Below are 16,100 nucleotides of genomic sequence, written 5' to 3'. Positions count from 1 at the left end.
GATGTGGCTGGCCCTATTAGAATGATGTGGCGGGCTACAATAAAATGATGTGGCGGACAGCAAAATTATGCGGCTGGCCCTATTAGAATTATGTGGCGGGCTACAATAAAATGATGTGGCGGACAACAAAATGCGGCGGCTGGGCCTATTAGAATTATGTGGCCAACCACATTAAAATGAAAAGGTGTGCCACAGTAGAATGATGTGGCGGTCTACAATAAAATGACGTGGCAGACAACAAAATGATGTGGCTGGCCCTATTAGAATGATGTGGCGGTCTACAATAAAATTATGTGGCAGACAACAAAATTCTGCGGCTGGCCCTATTAGAATGATGTGGCGGGTCACTTTAAAATGAAATGGTGTGCCACATTAGAATGATGTGGCGGACAACAAAATGATGCGGCTGGCCCTATTAGAATGATGTGGCGGGCCAATTTAAAATTAAATGGTGTGCCACATTAGAATGATGTGGCGGACAACAAAATGATGCGGCTGGCCCTATTACAATTATGTGGCGGGCTACAATAAAATGATGTGGCGGACAACAAAATGATGTGGCTGGCCCTATTAGAATGATGTGGCGGGCTACAATAAAATGATGTGGCGGACAACAAAATTCTGCGGCTGGCCCTATTAGAATTATGTGGCGGGCTACAATAAAATGATGTGACGGACAACAAAATGCGGCGGCTGGCCCTATTAGAATTATGTGGCCAACCACATTAAAATGAAAAGGTGTGCCACATTAGAATGATGTGGCGGTCTACAATAAAATGATGTGGCAGACAACAAAATGATGCGGCTGGCCCTATTAGAATGATGTGGCGGGCCACTTTAAAATGAAATGGTGTGCCACATTAGAATGATGTGGCGGACAACAAAATGATGTGGCTGGCCCTATTAAAATTATGTGGCGGGCTACAATAAAATGATGTTGTGGACAACAAAATGAATGCGGCTGGCCCTATTAGAATGATGTGGCGGGCCACTTTAAAATTAAATGGTGTGCCACATTAGAATGATGTGGCGGACAACAAAATGATGCGGCTGGCCCTATTACAATTATGTGGCGGGCTACAATAAAATGATGTGGCGAACAACAAAATGATGAGGCTGGCCCTATTAGAATGATGTGGCGGGCCACTTTAAAATTAAATGGTGTGCCGCATTAGAATGATGTGGCGGACAACAAAGTGATGCGGCTGGCCCGATTAGAATGATGTGGCGGGCCACTTTAAAATGAAATGGTGTGCCGCATTAGAATGATATGGCGGACAACAAAATGATGTGGCTGGCCCTATTAGAATTATGTGGCGGGCTACAATAAAATGATGTGGCGGACAACAAAATGATGTGGCTGGCCCTATTAAAATTATGTGGCGGGCTACAATAAAATGATGTTGTGGACAACAAAATGAATGCGGCTGGCCCTATTAGAATGATGTGGCGGGCCAATTTAAAATTAAATGGTGTGCCACATTAGAATGATGTGGCGGACAACAAAATGATGCGGCTGGCCCTATTACAATTATGTGGCGGGCTACAATAAAATGATGTGGCGAACAACAAAATGATGAGGCTGGCCCTATTAGAATGATGTGGCGGGCCACTTTAAAATTAAATGGTGTGCCGCATTAGAATGATGTGGCGGACAACAAAGTGATGCGGCTGGCCCGATTAGAATGATGTGGCGGGCCACTTTAAAATTAAATGGTGTGCCGCATTAGAATGATATGGCGGACAACAAAATGATGCGGCTGGCCCTATTAGAATTATGTGGCGGGCTACAACAAAATGTGGCGGCTGGCCCTATTAGAATTCAGTGGCCAACCACATTAAAATGAAAAGGTGTGCCACATTAGAATGACGTGGTAGGCTACAATAAAATTATGTGGCGGACAACAAAATGATGTGGCGGACCTTATTACAATTATGTGGCGGACCACATTAAAATGAAATGGTGTGTCACATTAGAATGTTATGGAAGGTCACATTAAATGATGTGGTGAGCCAGATTTGGCCCCGGGGCCTAGAGTTAGACACCTGTGTCGTATGGGATACTCCAGGCTGAAATATGGTAATGGTATCAGAAGTAGCATCAGGACAGTACGAAACAGCACAATCATGTGTGGGGTGTGTTTCCAAAGAAAAACAGATTAGAAAGGACATAAAAAAGAGCAATTAGTAGTTTGTGATTGAATGCAGGAAGCAGACGTGTTTCTGTTTATGACTTTTGAAGTAAGCACTAACCTTCTTTAGTTTGAACGAACCGGGATTAAAGTGTAATACTGCAGGATTAAGATACTTACAAGCCGATTAATGCAGATATAAAACACTCCTGCTCAGCAATGCTGGGGTTTTTTTTTTTTGGAAGGATTATCTGCTCAAACCATGTTTTTGCTAACCTTTTCTTTGTCTGCAAAAACACTCCGCATAACACGACGTCTTCGACGCTTTTTATTTTGTCTGCGCTGTAATCCCTCAGCGTCATCCGTGAGAGGCGGGGAGCCTGGGGGGTGCTGAAGGACTGGATGACACAAAATGAAGAGACAAAACAACAGCGAGGCTGCGGAGCCCTACTTCGAATCACACCTGGCAGGTAACTACGTTTTCATGCACTAAATTAGCCCCATTCCTCAAATAATTCGGCTCAAAATAAGCATTCTACAACCCACGGAAACACCTTAATCAAGTACCAACCTCAGAAAACACTTGGCTCTGCAAGTACCGCCATGATGACCGACATTACTATACAGTAGCGCAGTAGGCCTAAGTCAGGCGTAGGCAACCAAAAACGTTGAAAGAGCCATATTGGACCAAAAATACAAAAAACTAATCTGTCTGGAGCCGCAAAAAATTAAAAGCCTTATAATAATTGGGGGTTAAAGCACCAAAAACTATTCCTGGGCACGGCCACTGCTGCTGCTCACTGCTCCCCTCATCTCCCAGGGGGTGTATGTATACTTTTGACCTAGCAGATTTGGTCACATTTTCAGTAGACCCATAATAAATTAATTAAAAAAAACAAACTTCATGAATTTGGCCCCAATACCCAGCAATATGTTTGAAGGAGAAAAGGTGAGGCCTTTAATCCCAGGAACACCAATCCTACCGTCAAACATGGTGGTGGTAGTATTATGCTCTGGGCCTGTTTTGCTGCCAATGGAACAGGTGCTTTACAGAAAGTAAATGGGACAATGAAAAAGGAGGACTACCTCCAAATTCTTCAGGACAACTTGAAACCATCAGCCCGGAGGTTGGGTCTTGGGCACAGTTGGGTGTTCCAACAGGACAATGACCCCAAACACACGTCAAAAGTGAAAAAGGAATGGCTAAATCAGGCTAGAATTAAGGTTTTAGAATGGCTTTCTCAAAGTCCTGACTTAAACGTGTGGACAATGCTGAAGAAACAAGTTCATGTCAGAAAACCAACAAATTTAGTTGAACTGCACCAATTTTGTCACGAGGAGTGGTCAAAAATTCAAGCAGAAGCTTGTGGATGGCTACCAAAAGCGCCTTATTGCAGTGAAACTTGCCAAGGGATATGTAAGTAAATATTAACATTGCTGTATGTATACTTTTGACCCAGCAGATTTGGTCACATTTTCAATAGACCCATAATAAATTAATTAAAAAAAAAAAAAAACTTCATGAATTTGGCCCCAATACCCAGCAATATGTTTGGAGGAGAAAAGGTGAGGCCTTTAATCCCAGGAACACCACTCCTATCGTCAAGCATGGTGGTGGTAGTATTATGCTCTGGGCCTGTTTTGCTGCCAATGGAACTGGTGCTTTACAGAGAGTAAATGGGACAATGGAAAAAGGAGGATTACCTCCAAATTCTTCAGGACAACCTGAAACACTAATTGTGTTCTGTGAGATGGTTTTACTGCAGGCTGGTAACAGCGATCGCTCTGAAGGAGGGTCATAGACGGAATTTTTGCCTCGTATAAAAACATTGAGGTTTTTGCCTCTATCTGCGGTAGAGATTTAAGTTAGTGGTCTATATCAGAAATTGTTTTGGTCAAGGGTCTTAAGACCCTGGAAGGCGGGTATGTAGTAGAATTTCTGACCTTTTGACCTATATTTCTTGTCTTTTAAGAATGTCCGCTCATTTTCAATACTCTTGTATTTTTGTGCCATTGAATGGACCAGTTGTGGGACAAAAGTGAATATTAAGTCGTGCCAACCTGTCTATAGAATGTGTTGACTGTCTAAAGGATTCGAGTTGTTATGAAACAGATAGGAAAAACAAAACAAGACATTGACGCACTCGATAAGGAACGATGACGCACAACAGACATATAAAAAATGGCAGAAGACCGGAACTCGGGTGTGATTTTGGCTTGTGTGTGTCTTGTGTGCTCTGGAGTAACTTGTGTCTGCTTGCACGGACAACTTAATTCAACCTGCACTTCTGATAATGGGTAAATACATTTGTTGTACTAAACTACTTTTGTTGCCTGCTTAAGCTTCGGACAATCCACTACAGTATACTTTTGACCCAGCAGATTTGCTCACATTTTCAGTAGACCCATAATAAATTCATTAAAAAAAAAACTTCACAGAATTTTTTTTGTGACCAACAAGTATGTGCTCCAATCACTCTATCACAAAAAAATAAGAGTTGTAGAAATGATTGGAAACTCAAGACAGCCATGACATAATGTTCTTTACAAGTGTATGTAAACTTTTGACCACCACTGCATAGTTACATCAAACCTCTAATGGAGGTGTTTGGATGTTTTTTTAAAGGGCTTTATTGTCACGTGTGGGTTGCAACTTACTGCGGGGTCGTTCCTCCTAGATGCAGACGGACAACTCCGGGCGACAGCGTGAGGTAGGAGATGATTTATTCCTCATAAACCATACACCGGAGATACAAACAGGGAAGCACAAAACAAAAGGGAATGCGTGCCGATTGCACGGGAAGATAAGGTAATTACTTATCACAGGAATCATAGAAGCTAGAACTACCAACGTAACTGTTGCATGAAGCAAATGATGAAGCCAGACTGAGCGTGGCGAGCAAGGTGAATAAATAGCTCTCTGATTAGTGGTTGACAGCAGCTGAGCGTGCCGACCACTAACCAGAGGCAGGTGAACCCAATTAATCCCCATGGAAACTAAAACAAACCGAAAAGTGCACAAACAGGAACTCAGGGTGTCCAGAACTAACGGAACATAACAAAACATGATCCGGCGCCACGGATCATGACATTTATAGGCAGAATAGAGCGACTCTCATAGCCTCCATTGCATTTATTTTTATTTTTTAGAATGCATTAAACTAGAGATGTCCGATAATGGCTTTTTTGCCGATATCCAATATTCCGATATTGTCCAACTCTTAATTACCGATTCCGATATATATACAGTCGTGGAATTACAAAAAATATTATGCCTAATTTTGTTGTGATGCCCCGCTGGATGCATTAAACAATGTAACAAGGTTTTCCAAAATAAATCAACTCAAGTTATGGAAAAAAATGCCAACATGGCACTGCCATATTTATTATTGAAGTCACAAAGTGCATTATTTTTTTTAACATGCCTCAAAACAGCAGCTTGGAATTTGGGCCATGCTCTCCCTGAGAGAGCATGAGGAGGTTGAGGTGGGCGGGGTTGAGGTGGGGGATAGCGGAGGGTGTATATTGTAGCATCCCGGAAGAGTTAGTGCTGCAAGGGGTTCTGGGTATTTGTTCTGTTGTGTTACGGTGCGGATGTTCTCCCGAAATGTGTTTGTCATTCTTGTTTGGTGTGGGTTCAAAGTGTGGCGCATATTTGTAACAGTGTTAAAGTTTTTTTTACGGCCACCCCCAGTGTGACCTGTATGGCTGTTGACCAAGTATGAAATGCATTCACTTGTGTGTGTGAAAAGCCGTAGATAATATGTGATTGGGCCGGCACGCCCTACGTCCGTGTACACAGCGGCGTTTTAATAAGTCATAAATTTTACTTTTTGAAACCGATACCGATAATTTCCGATATTACATTTTAAAGCATTTATCGGACTGCCGATATTATCGGACATCCCTACATTAAACAAATAATGATTGTGAACGAAAGGCAAAACTCAACCAACAACCTGGTCCTGAACAACTTCAGGAAGCACCAGTCCAGCCATGCTCCACTCTTTGTCAACGGCACAGCAGTGGAGATCGTAAGCAGCACCAAGTTCCTGGGGGTGCAGATAACTGACAATATGACCTGGTCCCTCTTGTAAAAAGAGCTCAGCAGCGCATGCACTTTTTTGCGTCGGATTAAAAGAGCACGGCTCCCTCCCCCCATTCTCACCACATTGTACAGAGGCACTATAGAGAGTCTACTGGCCAACTGCATCTCTGTCTGGACTGGAGCCTGCAGTGCCTCAGACTGGAAGTCTCTGCAGAGAGTGGTGAGGACGGCGGAAAAGATCATTAGGACTCCTCTTCCTCCTATCCAGGAGATCGCAAAAAGCCGCTGCCTGACCAGGGCTCAGTAAATCTGTAGAGGCTCCTCCCACCCCCACCAAGGACTGTTTTCACTGCTGGACTCTAGAAAGAGGTTCCGTAGCGGAGGTTCTACTACGGCTTCTTCCCTCAGGCCGTAAGACTCTGGAACGCATTAAAACAATCCCCTCAATTCCCCCCAAAAACGGATTAACTCGCTGGAATGTAAAGACAATATAACATACATCCATAAACGTGGATAAACATTACTGTAACGCCGTTAGTTTCGGCGGTAACTAGAAGTCTAACGCGTTGTTTTTTTATATTCAGTAACTCAGTTACCGTTACTACACGATGCGTTACTGCGTTATTTTACGTTATTTTTTATGTAGTATCGGCTAAAAACAGAAGATCTGAGTGTGTTTTATTGGAGAGTCGCGGTGTCGTCCTTCTGATTCTTCCTGTGTCACAACGGGGACAAGAGAAGAGGCGCTGTGTGTGTGTCTGGGTGTGGGTGTGGGTGTGGGGAGGGGAGAGGGCGTGTCTGTGTTTACTAACAAGACATCATGGTGGAGCTGAAGCAGAGTTTCTTAACATGGAGATATTCTAGACCAGGGGTAACCAACGCGGTGCCCGCGGGCACCAGGTAGCCCGTAAGGACCAGATGAGTAGCCCACTGGCCTGTTCTAAAAATAGCTCAAATAGCAGCACTTACCAGTGAGCTGCCTCTATTTTTTTAAATTGTATTTATTTACTAGCAAGCTGGTCTCGCTTTGCTCTACATTTTTAATTCTAAGAGAGACAAAACTCAAATAGAATTTGAAAATCCAAGAAAATATTTTAAAGACTTGGTCCTCACTTGTTTAAATAAATTCATTAATTTTTTTACTTTGCTTCTTATAACTTTCAGAAAGACAAAAATACAACCTTAAAAATTATTTTAGGATTTTTAAACACATATACCTTTTTACCTTTTAAATTCCTTCCTCTTCTTTCCTGACAATTTAAATCAATGTTCAAGTAATTTTTATTTTTTTTATTGTAAAGAATAATAAATATTTTTTAATTTAATTCTTCAATTTAGCTTCTGTTTTTTCGACGAAGAATATTTGTGAAATATTTCTTCAAACTTATTATGATTAAAATTCAAAAAAATTATTCTGGCAAATCTAGAAAATCTGTAGAATCAAATTTAAATCTTATTTCAAAGTATTTTGAATTTCTTTTCAAATTTTTGTTCTGGAAAATCTAGAAGAAATAATGATTTGTTAGAAATATAGCTTGGTCCAATTTGTTATATATTCTAAAAAAGTGCATATTGGATTTTAACCTATTTAAAACATGTCATCAAAATTCTAAAATTAATCTTAATCAGGAAAAATTACTAATGATGTTCCATAAATTCTTTTTTTAATTTTTTAAAAAAGATTCGAATTAGCTAGTTTTTCTCTTCTTTTTTTCGGTTGAATTTTGAATTTTAAAGAGTCGAAATTGAAGATAAACTATGTTTCAAAATTTAATTGTCATTTTTTTTTGTGTTTTCTCCTCTTTTAAACAGTTCAATTAAGTGTAAATATCATTAATTATTAATAATAACATAGAGTTAAAGGTAAATTGAGCAAATTGGCTATTTCTAGCAATTTATTTAAGTGTGTATCAAACTGGTAGCCCTTCGCATTAATCAGTACCCAAGAAGTAGCTCTTGGTTTCAAAAAGGTTGGTGACCCCTGTTCTAGACTGACCATGCGTCCTCTTTTCCCCGGACATGTCTTCTTTTGCGGGGCTGTCCGGGTGGAGTTTCTTAAATGCCTCAAATGTCCGGCATTTTGAGTTAGGGTTGCGTGTATTTTCAATATACGTTCAGGGTTAAGAAGGGGTAAAAAACAAAACAAATTGTGAGCACGCAGCAGCATTCGTGAGGGAGGGGCAGAGACAGAGAGAGCGAGAGAGTGGATTGATTGATTGAGGCTTTTATTAGTAGATTGCACAGTACAGTACATATTCCGAAAAATTGACCACTAAATGGTAACACCCCAATAAGTTTCGGGGTCCACGTTAATCAATTTCTTTCAAACTGTCATTGCTCAAAACATATTAAATCAAAATCAATGTTATTATGAATAATTGACCTATCCAAGGTTCCGATTACTTCACATCAAATATTCCACTTTGAAAAATATTTTTGGTGGAAGATTTTGCATATTTTGTGTTTGCCATTAACAACATAGCTTTGTTTGACAAAAAAAGGGTGGAAAACAAACAAAAAAACAGCATAAAAAAACTAAAACATTTTGAAATGAGGGATAGATTTGAAGTTGATGTCGACTCCAGAGATTTAAGCGTTAAATATAAAATGTATGTATGCCCTGGCACACCGTTATCATTTCATGACCGAAGCAAAACACTTTTTACACTTTTATACTGAAATAAATACACCTACAACTTATTCAATAAAAACATAGAAAAAACTACCAACAGTGGTAAAGTTTAGATCCATGAAGGAAAGAAGGAAGTGAATGACTGTTTATAACTGAATACATTTACATATGTATACAAATTTTTTTTTATTTTTTTATTTTTTTAATGAATTAAGTAATGTTTATGACAACCTTTTTCCAAAACACAGTATAGAATGTGAGATATAACAGGATAATGCATACGTTTATCTTTTCTTTTCTTTTTTCAAAACGCTTACAAAAAAGTGGGACCCCAAAAATTTACTGTAGGACCCCATTTTTATGACTTGATGGGGTCCCTGGGACCCCATTTTGAAAATTCCTAGCGCTGATCAACAGATTGTATTATTCTCCAGTGCAATAACAGTACTGAAATGAAGGCTAAAAGGGCATTAATGGGAGCTTTAAAAATAAAAAAATTAAAAAAAAATAAGTAACTAAATAGTTACTTTTCACAGTAACGCATTACTTTTTGGTGTAAGTAACTGAGTTAGTAACTGAGTTACTTTTGAAATAAAGAAACTAGTAACTGTAACTAGTTACTGGTTTTCAGTAACTAACCCAACACTGTGCAAGAGTGCAATATATTTATCTGTACATCTCTGGGTTGGGGAGGAGACCCTGCCCCTAGTGGAGGAGTTCAAGTACCTCAGAGTCTTGTTCACGAGTGAGGGAAGAGTGGATCGTGAGATCGACAGGCGGATCGGTGCGGCGTCTTCAGTAATACGGACGCTGTATCGATCCATTGTGGTGAAGAAGGAGCTGAGCCGGAAGGCAAAGCTCTCAATTTACCAGTCGATCTACGTTCCCATCCTCACCTACGGTCATGAGCTTTGGGTTATGACCGAAAGGACAAGATCACGGGTACAAGCGGCCGAAATGAGTTTCCTCCGCCGGGTGGCGGGGCTCTCCCTTAGAGATAGGGTGAGAAGCTCTGTCATCCGGGGGGAGCTCAAAGTAAAGCCGCTGCTCCTCCACATTGAGAGGAGCCAGATGAGGTGGTTCGGTCATCCGGTCAGGATGCCACCCGAACGCCTCCCTAGGGAGGTGTTTAGGGCACGTCCGACCGGTAGGAGGCCACGGGGAAGACCCAGGACACGTTGGGAAGACTATGTCTCCCGGCTGGCCTGGGAACGCCTCTGGATCCCCGGGAAGAGCTGGACGAAGTGGCTGGGGAGAGGAAAGTCTGGGCTTCCCTGCTTAGGCTGCTGCCCCCGCGAAACAACCTCGGATAAGCAGAAGAAGATGGATTGATGGATGGATGTACAGTAATCTATTGATGCTCTTTTATCCTGCACTACCATGAGCTAATGCAACAACATTTCATTGTTATCTGTACTGTAAAGTTCACATTTGAATGAGAATAAAAAGGAAGTCGAAGTCGATATAAAGTGCACTTCCTTTTTAATAACATAACTATGACAATTGGACAAAACAAAACAAACAAGAGTATATTCCAGGATTTCGTAATTGGATTGAGATGTTTGAGCACCTTGTAAAAAAGTGCGTGTGCACACGGGCTCTTGTTTTCCTGGGTAAAAAGCAAAGCAGCATTTTTTTTAGTTTGAGGCTGGAGGGGAAGCTGAGGCAGCAAACATTTGATGCTGATGCCAGCTTCAGAGCAGGGTGTCATTATCCTTCAGGAGGTGAGCTCATCCCAACAACATGTGAGCCACAGATGCATGACTCCATCTTGCTCGCAGGTCACATGAACGCCCAGCTTCTCCAAAAAAAAACGAGCGCGGACGCATGACTCGTTGATACACGGTCGCCGTGGGGACCGGCAAACTCCTTCACGGGTCAACATGGACAGAAAGGGCGAGGGCGTGGACGCATGACCCAGACATAACACCTGGGAGCGTTGGGGTCAAACAAGCCCGGGCCCGCTCGCCCGCCGTTTGACCTGAGAGCAGGTTAACGGGGACACGACGCAAAACCTCGTGAAGTAGGTCACCCACTTCAGATGTTTGCTCACAAGGTGTCAGCGCTGCTTCCTCAAAGAGGCGACGTGAGGGACGCCATCGCGTCCGCCTCGGTTTCGTTTCAGATGACTTCAGCGGCCGAGCGTTTCTCAGGATGAAACCAAAATGTCCACGCGGACTTCGACTTCCTTGTTCTAATAAAAGCATGGTGTTACGAAAGAAAGAACCTCCTTGACCACATTGCTGACAATCATAACACAGATTGTTCACAATCCTTTTGTGAGACAAGAACACACATCTTATGTATTCTAAATCATAAATAAACACTAGCAAAAGTCAGCTAACAATAGGAGTGGCATTTGTGTGCTCAGGTGAGGGAAGAGCGAAATACTGAACGCTGCTGTCATGTCCGTGGTTGATGGTCAGAAGAACCCGGTGAAACCAGACTTTCACAGCCGCCTATAAAGCGCTCTAAAAAAAAAATCCATAAACATGTTATATACACTCTATAAGTATATATGCAATGTAGTAACATTCATAATAACATGTATTATTTACATATCTTTCTCATTTTAGTATTAATTTCAACAACTTCACTACTAATCATGACAGACTTCATGAGAGGCAACAAAGGCTACTTTGGAACAAATGTTGATCCAGAAACGTATATTTTTGAGCCTGAATATAAGGAGGACTGTTACGTACGGCGGGGGAAGTAGACCAGTGTTTTTCAACCTTTTTTGAGCCGAGGCACATTTTTTGCGTTGAAAAAATCCGGAGGCACACCACCAGCAGAAAACATTACAAAAACGAAATTCAGTTGACAGTAAAAAGTCGTTGTCGCAATTGTTGGATATGACTTTAAACCATAACCAACCATGCATCACTATAGCTCTTGTCTCAAAGTAGGTGTACTGTCACGACCTGTCACATCCCACCCTGACTTGTTTTGAGTTTTTTGTGTAGTGTTTTAGTTCTTGTCTTACGCTCCTATTTTGGTGGCTTTTTCTCTTTTTTTGGTATTTTCCTGTAGCAGTTTCATGTCTTCCTTTGAGCGATATTTACCGCATCTACTTTGTTTTAGCAATCAAGAATATTTCAGGGTTTTTTTTATCCTTCTTTGTGGGGACATTGTTGATTGTCATGTCACGTTCGGACGTACATTGTGGACGCCGTCTTTGCTCCACAGTAAGTCTTTGCTGTCGTCCAGCATTCTGTTTTTGTTTACTTTGCAGCCAGTTCAGTTTTAGTTTCATTCTGCATAGCCTTCCCTAAGCTTCAATGCTTTTTCTTAGGGGCACTCACCTTTTGTTTATTTTTGGTTTAAGCATTAGACACCTTTTTTTCCTGCACACTGCCTCCAGCTGTTTCCGACATTTTCAAAGCAATTAGCTACCGACTAGACAGCACTGACACTCAACACTGGTGTAGGTAGTATAGAACAGTGGACCCCAACCACCGGGCCGTGGCCCGGTACCGGTCCGCGGACCGATTGGTACCGGGCCGCGCAAGAAAAATAAATAAATAAATAAATAAAAAATAAAAATAAAAAAGGTTTTTTTTTTTTTATTAAATCAACATAAAAAACACAATATATACATTATATATCAATATATATCAATACAGTCTGCAGGGATACAGTCTGTAAGCACACATGATTGTATTTCTTTATGAAAAAAAAAAAAAAAGTAAATTCCAATCTTAAACTGTGAGAAGTAGAACAAACCATTGTGTGACACGCAGTGGTGCGTTAGTGCAAGGTAAACAATGTCCATGTGCAAATCTCACCATTGCCTGCAGCGACATAGAGCTATCTTAACAACATTTAGCATTCATTCTTCAGCTCAAAGGAATATAACCAGTGTAACAGGAAGGAGAAAAAAAAAAAACTAAACAAACATGGCTTGGCCGGTGATAGGTTGGCACACCTTTCTTGGAATTTTTGCTGGCAGGTCACAGGCCACGACATCTCGCCGTAATGTTGCAGAGCCAGTGTTTAGGTAAATAATGTAAATAATTCAATGTATATACTCTGATGATTATCTTGTGTGATGACTGTATTATGATGTTAGTATATATTTGATAGTATATATCTGTATCATGAATCAATTTAAGTGGACCTTAAGTGAACTTAAACAAGTTGAAAAACTTATTCGGGTGTTACCATTTAGTGGTCAATTGTACGGAATATGTACTGTGCAACCTACTAATAAAAGTTGCAATCAAAAAGGTGTGCTGCTTTGAGGTAAACAAACACTGGCTCGGCTTGAGGTCAGCACGCTTGTCAGCAGTTTGGCCTGCGACAGAGAACATTCCAGAGTTACATAACCACCGAGTAGGGAAAAACAAGACGCCACTGGCTCGTTTTCACAACGGGGGCGAAGGCCTGGCGCACAGTCTTCATTCTCCAAGGGGCTGTTTTGCAACTTGCTCAAAGTGACATAAAGTCAACCAAAAAAATATAACAAGAACGCCATATTGGCTAGTTCAGAGGTGTCAGATCCGGCCCGCGAATGACTTATCTATGGCTCCTCTATGGGGTCTTGGGGCACTGGGAGGTTAACCCCTTTACTACTGTTACCCCAGGTGGCCCTTGGCAAAGGCCTAGTACCTGACTGCCCCCTAGCCAGGGATACGGTGAAGACCTCAACGGCGGAGCAGGCGGAAGACGGTAGATTCAAGAACTACCACAACGGCGGAAGAAGGCTGCAGCAGAAAAGGGTCCCCAGCCGTCTTGGACTCCATGGCACTGGACCCTGACCCGATTCTATCAAGGATCGTGTGGTGACTGTCTGTGCACCAGTCTCCCCACGTTAAACTAAGTCACGCACAGACATCCTCCATAAAGGGATACCCCCCTACCGGGAGGATCGTCATACTCGTTTCGAGTGACCGCCGATGATGATGATGATTTGATTAGTATAAGAACACCGCCGCCGGCTGCTGTTTTGCACGCACCAATACTCCATCAGTGTTGGCGCTAGGAATTTTCCAAACGGGGTCCCAGGGACCCCATCAAGTCAAAAAAATGGGGTACATTTTTGGGGTGCCACTTTTTTGTAACCGTTTTGAAAACAAATGATACATGTATGTATGTATCCCGTTTAGGGCTGCAACTAACAACTAATTTGATAATCGATTAATCTGTCGATTATTACTTCGATTAATCGATTACTATTCGGGTAAAAGAGACAAACTACATTTCCATCCTTTCCAGTATTTTATTGGGGAAAAAACGCATACTGGCACCACACTTATTCTGATTATTGTTTCTCAGCTGTTTGTAAATGTTGCAGTTTATAAATAAAGGTTTATCAAAAATGAAATAAAAATATATATATATATTTTTTAATTAATTTTAAAAAAGTAGCCTCTGCGCGAATCGATGACTAAATTAATCGCCAACTATTTTTATAATCGATTTTAATCGATTTAATCGATGAGTTGTTGCAGCCCTAATCCCGTTATATCTCACATTCTATATTGTGTTTTGGAAAAAGGTTGCCATCAATGTTACTTAATTCATTTTAAAAAATTATACAAAAGAAAACAATTTTTTTATGCATACAGTCGTGGTCAAAAGTTGACATACACTTAAAGCAGTGGTTCTCAAAGTTTTTTTGTCATCCCCCACTTTGGACAAGGGGGAGTTTTCAAGCCCCACCTGCCCCCATCGCCCCAACAGAACGCTAATGCCAAGCTTAACATTTTCAAATTTATTGAACATCAAGTAACATCAAGTTGTATACATTCAAACTCAATAACATAAAATAACATCAAGTTCAATAATAAATAAAATAACTGTGCAGCTGTGGTATAACTTGCATCAAGTTCAATAATAAATAAAATAACTGTGCAGCTGTGGTATAACTTACATCAAGTTCAATAATACATAAAATAACTTGCATCAAGTTCTATAATAAATAAAACAAAAGTGTTATAACTTGCATCAAGTTCAATGATAGATCAAATAAAAGTGTTATAACTTGCATCAAGTTCAATAATAAATCAAATAAAAGTGTTATAACTTGCATCGAGTTCAATAATAAATCAAATAACTTGCATCAAGTTTAATAATAAATAAAATAAAAGTGCCACTTGGCAATCTTTGCCAAAAAAAAGGAGGAGCTATGCATTTGGCAAGACAGGGCAAGTGAACATGAGTTTTACAGTACTCCAGCATTAGTGGCTGCAATGAGCCTGTTTTGCACTGCACAGCTTTTCAAATCAGGGTTGCAGGCTTGACACTGCCACTCTTAAGTCATGCTCAATGTTCAGCTGAGACCTGTACTTTGTTTTGAGTGAAGCAACAGCTGAAAAGCCTATCTCACACAGATAAGATGTAGCAAAGGGGAGAAGAATGGACACAGCTCTCTGCCCGATGAGTGGATATTGATTAGCCTGCTACCCATCCGCGCAAAAGTATGTTCCGCTTAGCCCCGCCCCCATTAGTTACTGTTGCTATGTCTGTCAAACTTTCGCTCCTACCTAGAAATTTTGACCACTCCTCTTTACAAAATTGGTGCAGTTCAGCTTAATTTGTTGGTTTTCTGACATGGATTTGTTTCTTCAGCATTGTCCACACGTTTAAGTCAGGACTTTGGGAAGGCCATTCTAAAACCTTAATTCCAGCCTGATTTACCCATTCCTTTTCCACTTTTGACGTGTGTTTGGGGTCATTGTCCGGTTGGAACACCCAACTGCGCCCAAGACCCAACCTTCGGGCTGAGGGTTTTAGGTTGTCCTGAAGAATTTGGAGGTAATCCTCCTTTTTCATTGTCCCATTTACTCTCTGTAAAGCACCAGTTCCATTGGCAGCAAAACAGGCCCAGAGCATAATACTACCACCACCATGCTTGACGGTAGGCCTGGTGTTCCTGGGATTAAAGGCCTCACCTTTTCTCCTTTTGTGGCCAAACAGCTAAATTTTTATTTTCATCTGACCACAGAACTTTCCTCCGGAAGGTCTTATCTTTGTCCATGTGTTGTAGAAATTATTGGAAACTCAAGACAACCATGACATTATGTCCTTTACAAGTGTATGTACATTTTTGACCACGACTGTATGTACATTTATTCAGTTATAAACATTAATTCACTTTTTTTTTCCTTCATGCATCTAAACTTTACCGCAGAAGGTATTTTTTTCTATATTTTTATTGTAATATTTTCAGAATGTGTTTGTTCTATTTTTGGCCAAAGTAAGACAAAGAAAACAATCTGAAGTTGTCTTTATTTTTTAGGTTTTAATGCCGTGGTTTTAATAGTCCGGCCCACGTGTGCACAGA

General features: G+C 40.9%; 1 protein-coding gene across 1 annotated transcript in view; it reads right to left on the bottom strand.

Annotated features, from left to right (window-relative positions):
- Nucleotides 1-4,990, bottom strand: part of tmod4 (tropomodulin 4 (muscle)) — a 97,170-nt gene extending 92,180 nt beyond the window's left edge. The window contains exon 1 of the mRNA XM_062029723.1: nucleotides 4,791-4,990. The gene's annotated coding sequence lies outside the window, so the exon portion shown is untranslated. The remainder of the gene's footprint in view (nucleotides 1-4,790) is intronic.
- Nucleotides 4,991-16,100: the final 11,110 nt, after the last annotated feature.

Source organism: Entelurus aequoreus, linkage group LG20, assembly GCF_033978785.1.
Source record: "Entelurus aequoreus isolate RoL-2023_Sb linkage group LG20, RoL_Eaeq_v1.1, whole genome shotgun sequence".
NCBI classification, from domain to species: domain Eukaryota; kingdom Metazoa; phylum Chordata; class Actinopteri; order Syngnathiformes; family Syngnathidae; genus Entelurus; species Entelurus aequoreus.
The sequence above is the reverse complement of the archived record's forward strand: the minus strand, read 5'-3'. Positions and strand labels throughout refer to the sequence as shown.